At 35.9% G+C, this 17,707-nt stretch overlaps 1 pseudogene; it reads right to left on the reverse strand.

The window, feature by feature from the left end:
* Nucleotides 1–1,424: 1,424 nt before the first annotated feature.
* The window catches only part of LOC136164231 (proteasome subunit alpha type-7 pseudogene), a 30,798-nt pseudogene continuing 14,515 nt past the window's right edge, over nucleotides 1,425–17,707 (reverse strand).

Below are 17,707 nucleotides of genomic sequence, written 5' to 3' on the forward strand. Positions count from 1 at the left end.
TTTACATAAATAGTCCTCAATCTAAAAGTACTAACACATTTCACATGATTTATTGAATGTCTCTCAGTATAATAACATCTTCCAGTGTATTTCTTCTAGTTTCAGTCACAACGCTGAAATAAAGCAGAGACATTCTCATCTATTTCTTAGTATTTTATGTGAAATTATTTCTTATAAATTTCAATTTTAGAGACCATAAAATAAGGAAAGGCTGCATTCACTTTTTTCTCCTATCATATTTCAACATATATTCTCAGAGATGGTGTGCATGTGTATGTGTGTGTGAGAGAGAGAGAGAAAGAATATGTACACATTACACTGCACTTCATAAATTATTATTGTTGGGCAACATCTTAGTCAATCCCCTTTTCTCAGTTCCACATTCTGAGGAATCCTGCTGATTCTGTTTTCAGGTTTTTTTTTTTTTTCAACATTTACTGACTGCCAACAAAGGAGATTTTATTTTCTACCAGTTTCCTCAATTTAGAAATATAGTAATTATCATTATGGAGGGTATTGCCTAATGTTCTAAAAAAAGGAGATTTAGAAAAGGAAACCTCATTTCCTAGTCTATCAAACCATCACATTATTATAGGAACGTTTTCTCTTAATTCTTAAAATATTTTCTAATCAAACAATGCAGAAAAACCTTGATTTGAGTGTAACCGTTTATAGCAACAGAGCTAGATTATATTGCCTTGTCAGAAGTAAATGAACTGTATTCTCTCTAAATTCTACCATGTGTGCTCATTCTAATTATGTTTAGTTGTTGGTTATAAAACTACTACTAAGCAATAAAACACAGGTCAAAAGTATTAAACCTTTGTTGCAAATACCGCCAAATTTTAACAAGGAAATATCAACTAAAAGCCACAATTCCTAGCATTTACTTATAAAAGAAAGTTTAAATAACAGGATTCTTTTTCTTCTTGTAAAGGCTTAAGATTTTGCATTGTTCCCATTGCTTGCCATCCAAATGAAAAGAACTGTTCCTAGAAACTTCTGTATTAAATTCCACTTGACAATAAACTATCTTCAATTATTAAATATTAACAGAAGGTTTGGGTTATATTAATTTTGTCTGGCAAGGAGTTAGTGCCATATAACATTTTGTGGCTCAGATGGTATGGAATCTGCCTGCAATGCAGGAGACCTGGGTTTGATCCCTGGGTTAGGAAGATCCCTTGGAGAAGAAAATGGCAACCCACTCCAGTATTCTTACCTGGAGAATTCCATGGACGGAGCAGACTGGCAGGCTACAGTCGATGGGGTCGCAAAGAGTCAGACACGACTGAATGACTAACACACAACCATTTGTCTCTAAAGTATAATGAAGGAGGATGAATGCTTCTAATACTTGCTCTGGCTAATTCTTCCCAAATCATTTCCCTTCTTTAAAAATGACAGTACAGTTTTGATCTTTTTTATGATGTTTTAAGTTTCCGTAGAGCTCTTAGAAATGTTCTCTGATTTGTAGTTTTGCGTAAGGCTTTAACACTCATGTAGACCAAGACAACCAGGGACAAAATAGTGAGGCAGCGAGTCACAGAGGAGAGCTTGGGCAAAACCAAGCAAGCAAAGCTAAAAAACAATGCTCTGTGGTGATACTGTTGACTTTTTATTATTACGTGACACCTCTCATTAATAAACACTTACTTGACCAAATATTTGTTCCATTTTCCTCCCTTCATTTGACATCTCAATAGATTTATGGCTAGCATTTCTCAACATATACCATTTTTTATTGGAGTATAATTGCTTTACATAGTTGTGTTACTTTCTACTGTACAATGAAGTGAATCAACTATATTTATACATATATCCCCTCCTTCTTGGACCTCTCTCACATCCCCCATCCCACTCATCTAGGTCATCACAGGGCGTCTAGCTGAGCTCCCTGGGCCATAGAGCAGCTTCCCACTAGGTATCTATTTTATACATGATAGTGTATACATGTCAATGCTACTCTCTCAATTTGTCCCACCCTCCCCTTCCCCCAACCACCATGTCTACATGTCCCCAGGACATGGAAGCAACCTAAATGTCCATCAACAGATGAATGGATAAAAAGTATGTGGTACATATATACAATGGAATATTATTCAGCCATTAAAAAGGAACAAAATTGAGTTATTCACAGACACGGATGGATCTAGAGTCTGTCATACTGAGCTAAGTAAGTCAGAAAGATAAAAACAAATATCATGCATTAATTCATATATGCAGAATCTAGAAAAATGGTACTGCTACTGCTGCTGCTGCTAAGTCACTTCAGTCGTTTCTGACTCTGCGCGGCCCCATAGGTGGCAGCCCACCAGGCTCCTCCATCTCTGGGATTCTCCAGGCAAGAATACTGGAGTGGGTTGTCATTTCCTTCTCAAATGCATGAAAGTGAAAAGTGAAAGTGAAGTTGCTCCGTCGTATCCGACTTTTCATGACCCCAGGGACTGTAGCCTACCAGGATCCTCCGTCCATGGGATTTTCCAGGCAAGAGTACTGGAGTGGGGTGCCATTTCCTTCTCCAAGAAAAATGGTACAGATGAACCTATTTGCAGGGCAGGAATAGAGATGCAGATATAGAGAATCAACATACATTTTTAACAAATGGTTGAAAGAAATGTTAGCAGATGTTTACTTGAAAAAGTGTTTAAAGATCAAAGAAGTCTGGGGAATACTAGACTGCAGAAAGTTAGACAGGTTTTTTTCTCAAGATCTTCTTAGAACTTTTAGTATGATAAATATTCACTGTGAATCATAAGAAGTATACAGATTTGCAATATTTCTTTAATATATTTGTCCTGTGAAAATTTTTTCATACAGTATGTTTATGAGAATAATGCTTGACAGAATCCATTTTGGGAGACACTGAAATACACAACTATCAAATTACTGCTGCATGCATCTTTACGTGAAAGAGGCAGGCAAAGGGGTGGGTAAATGAAGAGCTTACCTCTTCTAATTCTGAAATAATTGGCTACAAAGGGAAAGGAACTTGAAACCATTCCAGGAGAAACAATTAATAGAAAAATGAGCATTTTACATGGAAATACTAACACCAACACGATGTGACATGGCTTTCTTTTACATAAATGGGTTTAACTTTAATTCTAACCTCATGAGGTCAAACTGGTCACAATAATTGTGGTTACAGTGTAGACTATCTCAAAAGGTGATGAAACTTCTGTCACTGTAGATATGAAGTACAAACTGAATGACTATCTTAAAGCAAGTTGAGGGACGATGGGATTTTGTTTGGTTGGGTAAGATACTCTAAAGAACTCTTCCAACCTTGACAGTCTATGGTTCCAAGACTGCAGTTTACAGAAATGTGAAAAGTGTTAGTCACTCACTAGTGTCAGACTCTTTGCAACCCCATGGACTGTAGCCTGCCAGGCTCCTCTGCCCATGGAATTCTCCAGGAAAGAATACTGGAGTGGGTTGCCATTCCCTTCTCCAGGGGATCTTCTTGACTCAGGGATCAAACCCAGGTCTCCTGCATTGCAGGCAGATTCTTTACCATCAGAGCCACCAGGGAAACTCACTTAGAGTAATCTGTTCCTGCACAATATTACAAACCTACAATTGGTAGTACATTTTCCTTTTAGAGATTCTTTAAAGAGTGTCAAAATTGATTATTTTGTTTCTTCTCCCCAAATGATTTAGTGACTCTTACAATGTGGGAGCTAGGAATGCAGGAGGCATTCATATAGCACATCTACCCATGCAGATTTACAGGGAGAGATTCTTATCTATATTTCAAACTGTTTTTCTCATATCCTATAGAAAATCTCAATGCTTCACTCTAAAATTCTGAAAGAACCTTATCTGTCTCCACAAATCACAGAATTGAAGATAGTCGTCTCAGTTCATGTACTGCAAATGAATTCATGGACTCTTACAAGGTAAAGCTAGCATGAGAATGTATACACATGTATTTTTGAAGATGAAATTATCATCATCCATAATGACCTTGTGAATATTTGCTATTTATTTTTTAAATATTTATAAATTATTCATGTGAACTTGTTGAAGTGTTATGCTTTTTAAATAGCTGGTAAAACAACTTCATTTAGCAGTATCGCAATTTCTGCAACCACTTTGTTTTACATATGGCCAGGTCCTAATGTTAAAGAATTCAACAGCCCACATACTCAGTCCAGGAGCTGACAAGGAAAACAAGTTCAGTGTTATGTGACTGCTGTCACTGCAGGACGATGTTTCTCTCCATTGCTAAGTCTATAGCATTAGTGGGAGGAATTATTAGTTTATCTCCTCCAAATTAATGAAGCCTGTACTCTTTCATGAATTGTGTTTACTCCTTACAAATACCCTATCTATTTGAGGAAGATTCAGGCTCCTAGGTTTCTCAATCTCCCATAATGTCCCTCACTCCAGAATCATGGGTTGAAATTCATTTATTCCTTAAATCCTATATAATTTTTAACATCCTGATGTATTATTTCATTTAGTTAAACAAGAAGGTTTTAAAGGATAGCTTATGTACATACATATGTCAGGGGACTGCAACACATGCTGCAGTCCATGGGGTCGCAAAGAGTCAGATACAACTCAGTGACTGAACAACAGCAATATTCATATGCACAACTATTTAAGCTCTTCTGTCATATAAGTAAGTACTAATTATGGAGGATTCCTACCAATTTTCTTCTCAGCATAATATTTAAAAAAAAAAAAACCTGGAACTAAGAGTCAAAAGATCTCTAGGACCAATCTTTTGCACATATATGCGAACTGTGCCTTTAACTTATGTATCACCAATAGTGAAATTCTCTCCAAGACATACTCCTCAAAATTTAATAAACTCTCAAGACATAAGCTTCAAACTTAACAAGTTTCCAGTAAAGCCCACTTTCTAGACTATTGTTTTAAAATAATATTATTTAAATAACAATATCCACTTGAATATGGGTTTCATTCCTTTGTAAAATCAGTAGTGTTATTTCATCTATATCTAAATTTTCTATTGAATATATTTCTACTCAATAGAAATTATAATGAATGGGTTATACATTTGCTTAAAAATTGTCAATGTTAATCTGTCTCCATTAAGTTCATTTCTTTTCATTTATATCTAGGAAAATTCATGACATATGTATTTGGCTTTTTTTGTAGCACAGAAACCCTTAGGCTCTAATGTTGAATCTATCACCACAACCCCCAGGGAAAGAGCTAGAAAAAAGGCAGCCTGCCATTGAGGGATATCAACACCCCCAACACACACACATACCCAATTTCTCTCTTGTTACAACAAGTTAATATTCACAACATAAAGTACAAGTTTGTTGCTGGTGGTCTTTGCCTGGGGATCATTGAGAAAAAAGAGAATTCCCAGATTATTTTCTCTATTTTATCCATTTTGTTTCATTTTAAATGAGAAATTAAAGTTAATGAAGACTGTGCATTGCTTTTTTTGAACTTGATTTAAAATAGTCAATATGCACTTATTAGTCAAATGTGCAAATTCAAATTAGCCAATATGTACTTATGAATCAAATACCTTATTTATTGATAAAGTATCTACTTGGATGATTAATTCACTGTGAAAGCAAAGTGAAAATAGTGGAAAGAATGAACAATCTTATTGTGAATAAGACATAACATTATTGTGAACATAACAATATTCACTTCTTATTGTATCTTATTAAGAATATGACATAACTCCTTAAAATGCCTGTTCAAATTAATAATAAATACATTGATCTTTAGTCACTACTGATTGCAAACACTCAAACTTCAACCATATTTTAAGAAAGCAATAAATAACTAACAGATTTAAATCTATATCGAGCTATAAGTTTTTGTCATACAAGTGAAATATGATTAGTTACAATAAGCAGGTGTTGTTTAAATTGCCAGTCAATGGTTTCCTTCATTTTTTACTTAACATAATTTTGTTTCTATCATTATATATGAAAAGGACTATTTACATAAGAAATATGGCAGACGGTAAATCCTGCTTTTTTCAGTAAAAAATAGAAAAATACCTTATTTTTCATTGTTTTTGACATGATATAATGTAATCAGATGTGACTGATGCAATCTGACAAATTCAGTCACAATATGAAATGTCACAGGAAATAAGGGAAAACTACTGTCTTTATCCAAACTGAAAAGGAAAAAAAAATACTTATCATGAAGTATAAAAACAAAGGTTTTAGAGTATGAGCAAATAATATACCAGCATAGAGTTTGTTCAAATATCTTATATTTAGCCCTTTTGAGACATATACTATGATGGATATTAGGCTGATATCACGGATTTTAGAAATTATTTTTTCCACCAGAAAGTATCAGAAATATCACAACCTGAAGCCCTTTTCTGTTTGTAAGCCTGTTTAAACACTACTGGGAACCCATGATTTCTAAAGGACCTCTCATCTGTGGTGTTCATAATTCAAAGTTTGTGCTTTCTCATAGGCTCCAAGGTAATTCTTAATGGACTTCACTTCAGCTGAGCTGTTTTTCTGAGACTGTACCCTGCCTCTGAACTGTGCTAAAATAACCTTGCATTATCCTAATTAGGATTATTCACAATACACATACATATTGCAAAGGGCCATTTTCATTTTCAATTAGTTGAAAAGGATTAGTTGCAGTGATATTCATATGGTCCTGAATGCTATTATTATTAAACCCAATATTTTTTATTGCTCTTAAAATTATGCTTCTTACAGATGTAACTTAGCTAATGGAGTAAAAAGATGGTCTCTTCCTGACAAATCATTCTCTTATCACGAAAACTGTGAAAGTAACAATACATAAACGGAAGAAAATATATGTGTGGTAAAGAGGCTGTTTAATCACAAGTGATGGCAAACCTAAAATTAGTTCCAATTAGAAGAGAAATGCATGAAAACCAATCTGAACATAGCAGATAAAGGGTGGCATGAGAGATTATTAAGCAGTAGCATATAACAGGCCCCCAGGTGCAGTACTTTCTCATTATACCTATTCTTGAACAGCAATACAATGAATGTACAGTAAACCAGAAAAAAAAATAATTCAAGAAATAATTTTACACAGTGGCTACACTTCAGATGAACAAGTACATGTTTTTTGGAAGAACGACCATAACAACTTGGTTTTTACTTCCAAAATACACTGGCATGTTAATTGCTTGATCAGCCAAATGAAACTAAATGTAATTAAGACTAGTGCGGGGTTAATTTGATCCATAATTATGTTATATAAAGTAAATGAAAATTGTTTCTTTCCTAAATTGCAATTCATTAAAATTACAGATATTAAAATAAGATACTATAAAATTACATGAAGCATGTACACATTAATAGCCATTAGTAATAGCTTTATATTTCTATCTAAGCAACAGTTTATTAGAATGCCAAAAGGTGATATTTGACCACTCACATGACTAATTTTTTTTTATTTTGTTTTTCTGCTCTAAGAAATTATTTTTTAATGAAGTAAAGTTTTCTAATCTTACTGTGTTTTGCCATTTTCTAGTTATTTAACATCTGCTTAAATATTTTTGGATCAATCCTCATTGAATCTTCATTAAAATACAAACACAGGTATTTAAAAAATCAAAATGGCATACAGGTATGTACATTTCATTATAACGTCAAATGCATACAAGTAATTGGAAGATTACTTTTCAAAGGGCAAAGTCTGCATCTCTAATTAGTATTACAATCATATGTCTATTTATAGAACATTTTTGTCTTAACCTCATTAAAAAAGAATTGAATGTAAAAAATATTAATTGAAGGAAAAGGAACTAACATTTATCGAGTGCTTATCCTGTTTCAAGCACAATGTTTTGTGCACTTTAAAGAAGTTATTGTCACCCCCTTATGAAATTGATATGATTTATTCTTCTTTTACATGTAAGAGAGTTGAGATTCAGACAGATTAAGGATTTTGCCTTAAATCATCGTTCCCCTTACTTGTACCATTTACTGTGAGCTGGAGAAGGATTCTGTTTCTATTAGACAAGATGGCAAAACAAAGATAAACAATCAATTTGTTGTGAAACAACATGGTGTTTTAGTTCCCACTTTAGATTCTTTTTCATTGAAGATAATTTGTTTATTTCTATGAAAATAAAAACTAGAAAGTCATAGGATTTAATCTCTGTGCCCATTCATGTGACACTAAATACAATTTGGCCAAATAATCCTACCATTTCAATTCTCCAAAATTATCTAACAAAGCCTCTTTAGTAATAGAGAAGGAAATACTGATGGCTATGGATCTATCCTATTGAGTAGTAACAGATGCCTTATACAAGATTCTACACATGGAAAGACTTATTTAGACTAAGAACAGAAATGATTACTATGCTGCTCAACTGGAGGAAGAAGAGGACCGGTGGAAAGGAGTATAAGACAGTAGGTGTTTCCAGATTCTACTGAAGAAGCCTGGCCTTCGAACATGTATAATGCCTTTACATTTACTGTTTTGGGATTGAGGACAAGAGTGGTGACTTGAAGATCTGATATAATTTAAAAGGAAAAGCACTTACAATAGGATTTGCTTATAATACACAGCAACAACAGTGTATCTGTTAAAGACCAGAGATATTAACACCAAGTCTAGCTGAAGCTTCAGGGTGCCAAAATACATTTATTTATGGCTATGAAGCAAGGTATCTGCATACTTGGGAGAATCTGATATACTCTGCAAAATAAAGTATCATTATATTAATATTAATAGTAGCAATGCAAACATTAACAAATGTTTCTCAGTAATTGATTGCTCTGCACTAATAAGGACAACAATCCTTTACATTTCTGGGAAATCGTCTGCATTTCTCCTTAAGTTAAAGCCAGATTTTTATCCATTAAAAAAAAAAAAACCTAAAGGATAATCATATTTAATAAGTTGCCAGAACACATTATTTACAGTAAGCATGTGTGCTTAACAAACCAAATATTTAATATTTCATGCATGAGAAATGGGCAGACATAATTGTCATTAGTATTCCAGGTGAGGCAGAACATGTGAATTTACTCAGCTCTTAAAGAATTAGTCGTATGTTATTTAATATAACAAAATAGTTTGTGTATATTAGAGTAAACAGTGAAATCACAATAGGAAAAAAAGAGTGGATTTGGTTCAGATGTTGAGCTGCTCTGTAAACCAATTATCTCTCCGAAGGGAAACCGCTCTGTCTACAACTACTTAGGCTCCAGGGCCTATTACAAACCCTGGAGTGGGCTGTTGTTGATGTTCTCAAGGGAATTTACCACGTCACACTAGAAATAGCTGACAATAATTAGAAAGCCTGCTTCTGCCAGTATTGCACACATTTTTAATACCTTCCTAAGTATTATGGGAGATAATATACAAGGTCTTTAGAATTCTAGTCATGCCACAACAAGCCATGGAAAGGACATCTAGACAATAGCCCCAAACTGGACTGTGACAGGCTAATTATTGTGGCTTCATTATAAAACCTCTTTCTACATAGGTCACCTGGGAAGTGTAATTAAAAATGCATTATTGGTGTATTTTTTATTGAAGCAATTAAATTAAAAAGCCAAAAAAATAATTATATGAGGAGCAAATAATAATGTTGGTCAACAGCGTTTATCTAAGAAAGAGAGAACACGTTAGTGGTTCATTAGCAGTAAATGTGTTAACGGGAATCTGTTTGAAAAATGAGCCATAGAACAGCTTTTAAATACGCAGATTAAAGGATTTATAATGTCAAGTTTAACACAGAAATTACAGATAGTATTACATAACCATGAGTAATAGCACCTTTAATCTGACTTAGTGAAATGATTTACATCATACTTTGTGCTGCTTCAATTGTATGTGTGTTATATGTGCTGCATCTCAGATGGATAATTTTCCTTATATTTTTTACACTCTTATGGATCTATTTTTCCTTCTTTCTAATTATGTGGTACATCTAAATAATTAGATGTTAAAATATGTATTATCAAGGGGCAGGATGTTTGTCGTGGACATCCATTCTATGCAGGAATACCAGAACATGACACCGTTTATTTAGGGAAACTTTAACAAAGCCCTAAATGTATCATGTCAAATCATCCTTCTCTTATTTCAAAACTCTCCTGGTACTTCTTTACATCATCATCATCATTACTCTATAATTATCATGATCACTAATAATTAATGAATGCTTTCTACTTGCCAGGAACTAGACCTTGTTTACTTTGTTTAGACATTTAATTCTCTAAATAACCTTCCAAGATTGGTATTTTGATCTCCATTTTTCAATGAGGATAATCAGTTAAAATGTAATCAATCTCTATGGATATGTCTATATAAATATTCTCTTCAATAGGCTAGTGTAAAATTACAATTATTTTTTCCTCTGTCTTACTGGAAATCTATCATATCTTAAGCCTGTTTAACTGGATATTTTCCAAATATATAAAAGCAATAGTAAACATATTCTAAGTAAGAATCTTACAAGCAACCCTTATATCACCTTTGGAGGGGAAAATCAAATTCAGAGAAGTAGAGGAACATCAATTATGAAGGGCTGTGGATTTCAAGATGAATAAGTGAATGAATGCATAAATGAGAACTTTGTTGTTAAAATATGGGAATTTTGATTCAATAAAAACATTTTTATGGTTTACAAAAAAATAGTTGTATTTATTTTTCATATTAAAGCTGAGTATTGGTCTAGAGCTAGTTTTTTGCCTTGCTGCTGTTGTTCAGGCACTAAGTCATGTCTAACTCTTTGCAACCCTATGAACTGCATCATTCCAGGCTATCTCATGTCCATCACTATCTCCTGGAGTTTGCTCATACTCATGTCCATTGAGTCGGTGATGCTATCCAACAATTTCATCATTGAAATTATATCTTGACATATTATGATGAGTTAAATTAATAATTTTAGTATTGTTATGCTGCATTATTTCTTTATTAATGATATTTTTTAATATCAGTAGCACCCACTTTTGAATATCTACTGTAAATCAGGTCTTGTGTCAGGGGTTCTACATGCATTATCTCTAAGTTTTCACATATCACAGAATCAAATTATTCTCATTTTAGACATGAGAAATTTGTAGTTCAGTTGGTCCAGTGACTTTTTCAGTGCCATGTGACTGATAAATTGAAAAGCTGAGATTTGATTTCCAATCTATCTGACTCAAAATTCCTTGTTTTTTTCCAATCTTCAACTTTATTTATGAAAGAATGTATAAAAGGTATCAACATAATTTTTAGTTTTTTACATGTAAATCTTTCTTAACCCAAATTTCAAATTCAGATTCATTCAAAATTCATAAAGTTCAAGTGACCAAAATTGTTTGCTGAGTAGTATATATTAGTAATTGGGACTTATCAGAACAACTATAATTATTATAGTTTTTTGGGTTTCTAAGGGAAAAAAACAGATGAACTAGAATTGCAATGAATTCAGTGTTAAGTACCTTTATAGTACAGTTATTAAAAATTGGAAATCCAAAACCTGTAAGTGATATGGGTAACTGTTACTTTGACTGTTAATAAATATTCATGTCCTCAATATTGAGTACATGGGAAAGTACTGATTTATCATCTATAAAATATGATATACTAAAAACCTAAAGTTTACTATGAGTACCTTTTTCAACAGTTTGATAGTTTTTTATTATAGTTATGTTTTAATAGTACATTTGCTGTTTGCAATAGTAGCTGCTCTAAATTTTTATGGGCCTAATTGTATGTATTGATTGTCAGAACTTTATATACAAAGTGAACCAAAAATCAGAATCTATAATTCATGAAATAGGACATCTTTAGAGTTTTTCCATTGAAACTTCAAACTAATAGCAATGTCTTAACATAAGATGAGCTAAAAATTAGAGTCTAGGATAATGGAATGAATACAGTAATGTCAGATCTTTAAAGCAATTGGCAATAAATTATGAGATTATAATGAAAGAGGAATTGGGTGGAGAGGGAGGTGGGAGGGGGGATTGGGATGGGGAATACGTGTAACTCTATGGCTGATTCATATCAATGTATGACAAAACCCACTGAAATGTTGTGAAGTAATTAGCCTCCAACTAATAAAAAAAATAAATAAAATTAAAAAAAAAAAAAGAAAGAGAATTAAAGAGCTTGTTCCCAAAGTAAATAGCTCTTATTTTAAGAAAATAGGTAACTGGATAATCACTGGGTTGCTGCATTCTCCAAATGGTTATCTAAACCCTCTTTAGAGCATTGTTCTCCTCTTCTGTAACCCAGTTGGATAAAGATATCACTGCTGTCGATAGTCACAGATAACATAGGTGTTCAAATAGAGCACCCAATACATCAAGCACTTTGGAAAGTTCAAAGTTGACTGTAAAGACCAGGTTCTGAATCTCAAGGAACTGACACCAAAATTCAAACTAACATACTTGAAATATAGAAAATTCAAGTTTATTTGTCTATAACATCTATTACCTCATGTATCTGTTACCTGTGTCTAGTATAATGCTGCTGCTGCTGCTTCTAAGTCGCTTCAGTCGTGTCCGACTCTGTGTGACCCCATAGACGGCAGCCCACCAGGTTTCCCATCCCTGGGATTCTCCAGGCAAGAACAGTGGAGTGGGTTGCCATTTCCTCCTCCAATGCGTGAAAGTGAAGTCGCTCAGTTGTGTCTGACTCTTAGCGACCCCATGGACTGCAGCCCACCAGGCTCCTCCGTACATGGGATTTTCCAGGCAAGAGTCTGGAGTGGGGTGCCATTGCCTTCTCCCAGTATAGTGCTAATAATGCCTTATAAGTGAGTCCCAGAGGCAGTCCAGTTTACTAAACTAAAGTTACTGAAGTTAATGGAATTCTTTCTGAACCAGTCACTAACACACTGCCTTCCTTTCTCTGTTTGTTTGGAAAAGGAGGAATCATTTCTGGTCACTCCTTCAGGCCTTCTACTTAATATCTTAAACTCTTCTTTTTAATGTTAAATTTTTTAATTGCCAAAATTGCTAAAAATGTTCTCTTGACACACCACTCCGATTTCAAGATGTAACTAAAAATAGGGCTACTTCGAATTTAGTGAAGTCGCTCAGTCGTGTCTGACTCTTAGCAACCCCATGGACTGCAGCCTACCAGGCTCCTTTGTCCATGGGATTTTCCAGGCAAGAGTACTGGAGTGGGGTGCCATCGCCTTCTCTGGTAGATAGAACTATTATTCCTATTTTATAAATGAAAAAATTCAGATTCAGGAAGGTTAAACAGGGCCACACAGATCACAGTAGTTTAGGTGGGATGCAAAATTAGGTTCATTTGACTTTAAACCAGCAGTTTCCAACTTTTGTGGCACCAGGGACCAATTTCATTGAAGGCAATTTTTCCAGAGACTGGGGTGGGGAGGTTTGGGGTGGGTGGAGAGAGAACAGTTTGGGCTCAGACAGTAAAACGTCTGCCTACAATGTGGAAGACCCAGGTTCGATCCCTGGGTGGGGAATATCCTCTGGAGAAGGAAATGGCAACCCACTCCAGTACTTATGCCTGGAAAATCCCATGGATGAAGGAGCATGGTAGGCTACAGTCCATGGGTGGCAAAGGGTCAGACATGACTGAGCAACTTCACTTTCTTTCACCTTTCAAAAGCATTACGTTTATTTTGAACTTTATTTCTATTATTATTTCACCTCAGAGCATCATCATTAGATCCTGGAGGTTGGAGATGGCTGCTTTAAACTCTTGTTCTTTTCCATTATGTCCTACTGCCTCAACTAGACTATCAAGAAGCAATCTCCATTCTAGTTTCTTAGGCTGACATCCCCATTCAGACCCTATCCTTTAGAATCCATTTTACAGGCCATACTGATTAGAAGTAACTCATGCCTGTCCCAAGCACTGCTTTCTGTCATAAGGCAAGTGAAACATTTAATTCCAGAATTACACTGAGTCCCACACAATATCTGTGATGCCTGGACTGAAGCTAGAAGCCTATGATTTGGGGAACCTTGGTAGGTAGAAACTTAGGGGAAAAAAAAACTAAAAATATCACTTTAAAGTTGCAAAAATTTCTTATCTGACAAGAGATGGAGAATTCTGGACAGATTTCTTCTGAGAAAACCACACGAAAATGGTCCTTTTAGATAAACAAATAAAAACCAAAGACCTCCTACCAAAAATGGAAACTAGAACTCCTTCAGATGCAAGAATATACATATTCTTTATATTTGAGACCAAGAAAACTTGAAATTTCTTATCTAGGAGGCATGACAGTGTTAAGATGTCATATTATTGAACAAGATTTGAGAGAGTAAGGGCCAGAAGTTGATGGATCTGTCATCAAAAGAACATTTGTGAGACTTTAAACAGAAGTAGAACTTCTAGAAGAGGGCACAGCAACCCAATCCAGTACTCTTGGTTGGAGAAGCCTACCGACAGGGGAGCCTGGTGGGCTACAGTCCAGAGGGTTGCAGAGTTGGACATGACTGAAGGACTGAGCATGCACACATGCAGGGTTTCTTCAAAGTACAAGATCTGAACCGAAGTGCAGAATTAAGGAAATGTTTCAGTCTTCCATTCTCGGCTCCAGCATGCTGGTGTTGATAGACTATTTTGCATGGCATCTTCCTTTTTTTTTTAAAAAAAAAAAAAGGTTAAAAAATAGGGAAATTTATTGTAGGACAGTTAGACAGTATGCATAAATGGAATGGAAACGCATATGTATCCTTTTGGAAATCAACCATGATTTGAATTTAAAAATCATTACAAGCAAAAATTTCATTTCATCATGATGCTTTCGTGTCTTCTTTTCATTTTCTTCTTTTACTTTTTCAATCTCAGCAACGTATTTCTCAATCTCTTCAGGATTTAAAATCTTGAGGGGTTGATCTCCCCTCATGACAGCCAGCTCTATGTTTTTGCCACCTGACTGCATCACTTCCAGAAGGGCCTTGATAACCAGCTTAATAGTCAGATCATCTGTTTCAATGGTTTCGTCAGTATAATTCTTCTCCAGGAATTCACACACTGGCTTGGCACCCTGGCCTATAGCATTGGTCTTCCAGGCATGGTATGTGCGCGAGGGGTCAGTCTGATAGAGTCGGGGGGTGCCATCAAAGTCAAAACCCACGATGAGGGCAGAGATGCCAAACGGCCGGCGCCCGTTGCTCTGCGTGTAGCGCTGCTTCAGACTGGCGATACAACGGGTGATGTACTCCGCGGTGACCAGGTCCTCCACGGTCAGTCGGTAGCTCTGGCATTCCACCCAGGCCCTGCTGATGACTATTCTTGCATCAGCACTAAGGCCAGCAAATGCCATGCAGATATTATCATCCAGAGCACAGATCTTCCGCACTGTCCTTTCATTCTGCAGTTTGGCCACTGACTTCTCCACATCAAGAATAACAATGTCTTTCCCTCGAACACCGACCGCAGTCGAGCCCTTCTTCACGGCCTCCTGCGCGTACTCCACTTGGAAAAGGTAGCCGGCAGGCGAGAAAATGGTAATGGTGCGGTGTCGCTCATGACTGCTGGACCACGCGGCCGGCCCGGGAGAAGCGCACACTCACGGCCGCATAGCCGGCGAGTCACCAACGTTGCTGCGCAGGCGCCGCGCACGCCCGCCTGCCCCCGATTACGCTACCCCCCCCCCTTTTTTTTTTATTTTTAGCTATTCATTTTAAGTTTTCAAGGCAAAATTCTATAACTGACAAATGATGAATATGCTTCCTTCTTAGCCTTAGTTTGCATATTTTTCTTGTATTATCAGGGTTCTGTAATCACAATTATTTTAAAATGATATGAAGTCATTAAAACGGTTTTCGAGCATCTTTGGGAAGGATAGACTTGAAAAAGATCAGAAGGGAAATGAACAGCTAAAATGCTATTTTGTAATATAATGATGGTTAGGACTGGGGCAACAGCTATGGTGATCAAAAGGAAGCAATATATGAGAGACTTTGGTCCCAGTGAGTGGGGAAATGATTTCAAATGTCCCAAAACTTCAAATCTACATCATTACTTTAATTTACTACAACCAGAAATTTAATATTTTACTCTTTTATTTTTTTAATTTCATTTATTTATTTTTGGTTGTACCATGTGGCATGCGGGATCTTAGTTCCCCAAATAGTGATTGAACCTGTGCCCCCTGCACTGGGAGCAGGGAGTCTTAACCACTAAACCATCAGAGAATTCTCAAATGTATTTTAAAAGTAGATACTAATATATCCATCAAGGTAAAAGAAATTTATTAAAATGATCATTTTACAAAAGAGCTTAAAAAGATTAATTAGAAGATTAAAGAGAAATTAAGATATTTAAATGTTTTATGTGAAAGAGGAGAGTGAAAAAATTGGCTTAAAACTCAACAATCAAAACACTAAGATCATGGCATCCAGTACCATCACTTCAAGGCAAATAGATGGGAAAAAGTGGAAGTAGTGACAGATTTTATATTCTTGGGCTCCAAAATCATTGCAGAGAGTGGCTGTAGCCATAAAAAGACACTTACTTCTTGGAAGGAAAGCTATGACAAACCTAGCTCAGTTCAGTCGCTCAGTCGTGTCCGACTCTTTGCAACCCCATGAACCACAGCACACCAGGCCTCCCTGTCCATCACCAATTCCTGGAGTCTACCCAAACCCGTGTCCATTGAGTTGGTGATGCCATCCAACCATCTCATCCTCTGTCATCCCCTCCTCCTCCTGCCCTCAATCTTTCCCAGCATCAGGGTCTTTGCCAATGAGTCAGCTCTTTGCATCAGGTGGCCAAAGTATTGGAGTTTCAGCTTCAACATCAGTCCTTCCAATGAACACCCAGGACTGATCTCCTTTAGGATGGACTGGTTGGATCTCCTTGCAGTCCAAGGGACTCTCAAGAGTCTTCTCCAACACCACAGTTCAAAAGCATCAATTCTTCCGTGCTCAGCTTTCTTTATAGTCCGACTCTCACATCCATACATGACCACTGGAAAAACCATAGCCTTGACTAGATGGACCTTTGTGGACAAAGGAATGTCTCTGCTTTTTAATATGCTGTCTAGGTTGGTCATAACTTTCCTTCCAATGAGTAAGCGTCTTTTAATTTCATGGCTGCAAGCACCATCTGCAGTGATTTTGGAGCCCCCCAAAAATAAAGTCAGCCACTGTTTCCACTGTTTCCCCGTCTAGGTTGGGGAAATTTGAAATCATTTCCCCACTCACTGGGATCAAAGTCTCTCAGATATATTCCTTCTTTTTGATCGCCATAGCTGTTGCATCAATTCAATAATACTAAGTACTATGTGCAATACCAAAAATACAGAAAGATTTATTAAGTAATCATCTCTAGTTGCTTAATCCATGTCAGAGGAGAAATTAAAACAAATCATTGCAATATGGAATGACAAGTATTGTGAGAGAGGTGCTGAAGGAAGAAACTAACAATGGCTGGAGAGGTGATCAGGTAAAGCATTACACATTATATATGCGTGGCAAATAAGAGAAAGGGACTGAGAAAGGTTTCCTGGGTTTCTGACTTCACTTACCCTATGAATATATTGTCTTCTGATTTGGATAGAGAATGCAGGGAGAGTGACAGTTCTACCTTAGGGAGAACAGTGTGTGAAGTTTGGAGCATCTCTTGGAATGTAGGTACTCTAAATCAGTACCTCTTAAACTTGAAGATGCTTCCGTGAATCATTTGAGGATATTGATAAAAGTCGGATCCTGATTTAGAAGCTCTGTGGTAGGGCCTAAGATTGTGCATTTCTAACAAGCTCCTACATGATGTCAACATCACTGGTTCTCAAAGTACAGTT

This window comes from Muntiacus reevesi, chromosome 3 (assembly GCF_963930625.1).
Source record: "Muntiacus reevesi chromosome 3, mMunRee1.1, whole genome shotgun sequence".
Lineage (NCBI taxonomy): Eukaryota > Metazoa > Chordata > Mammalia > Artiodactyla > Cervidae > Muntiacus > Muntiacus reevesi.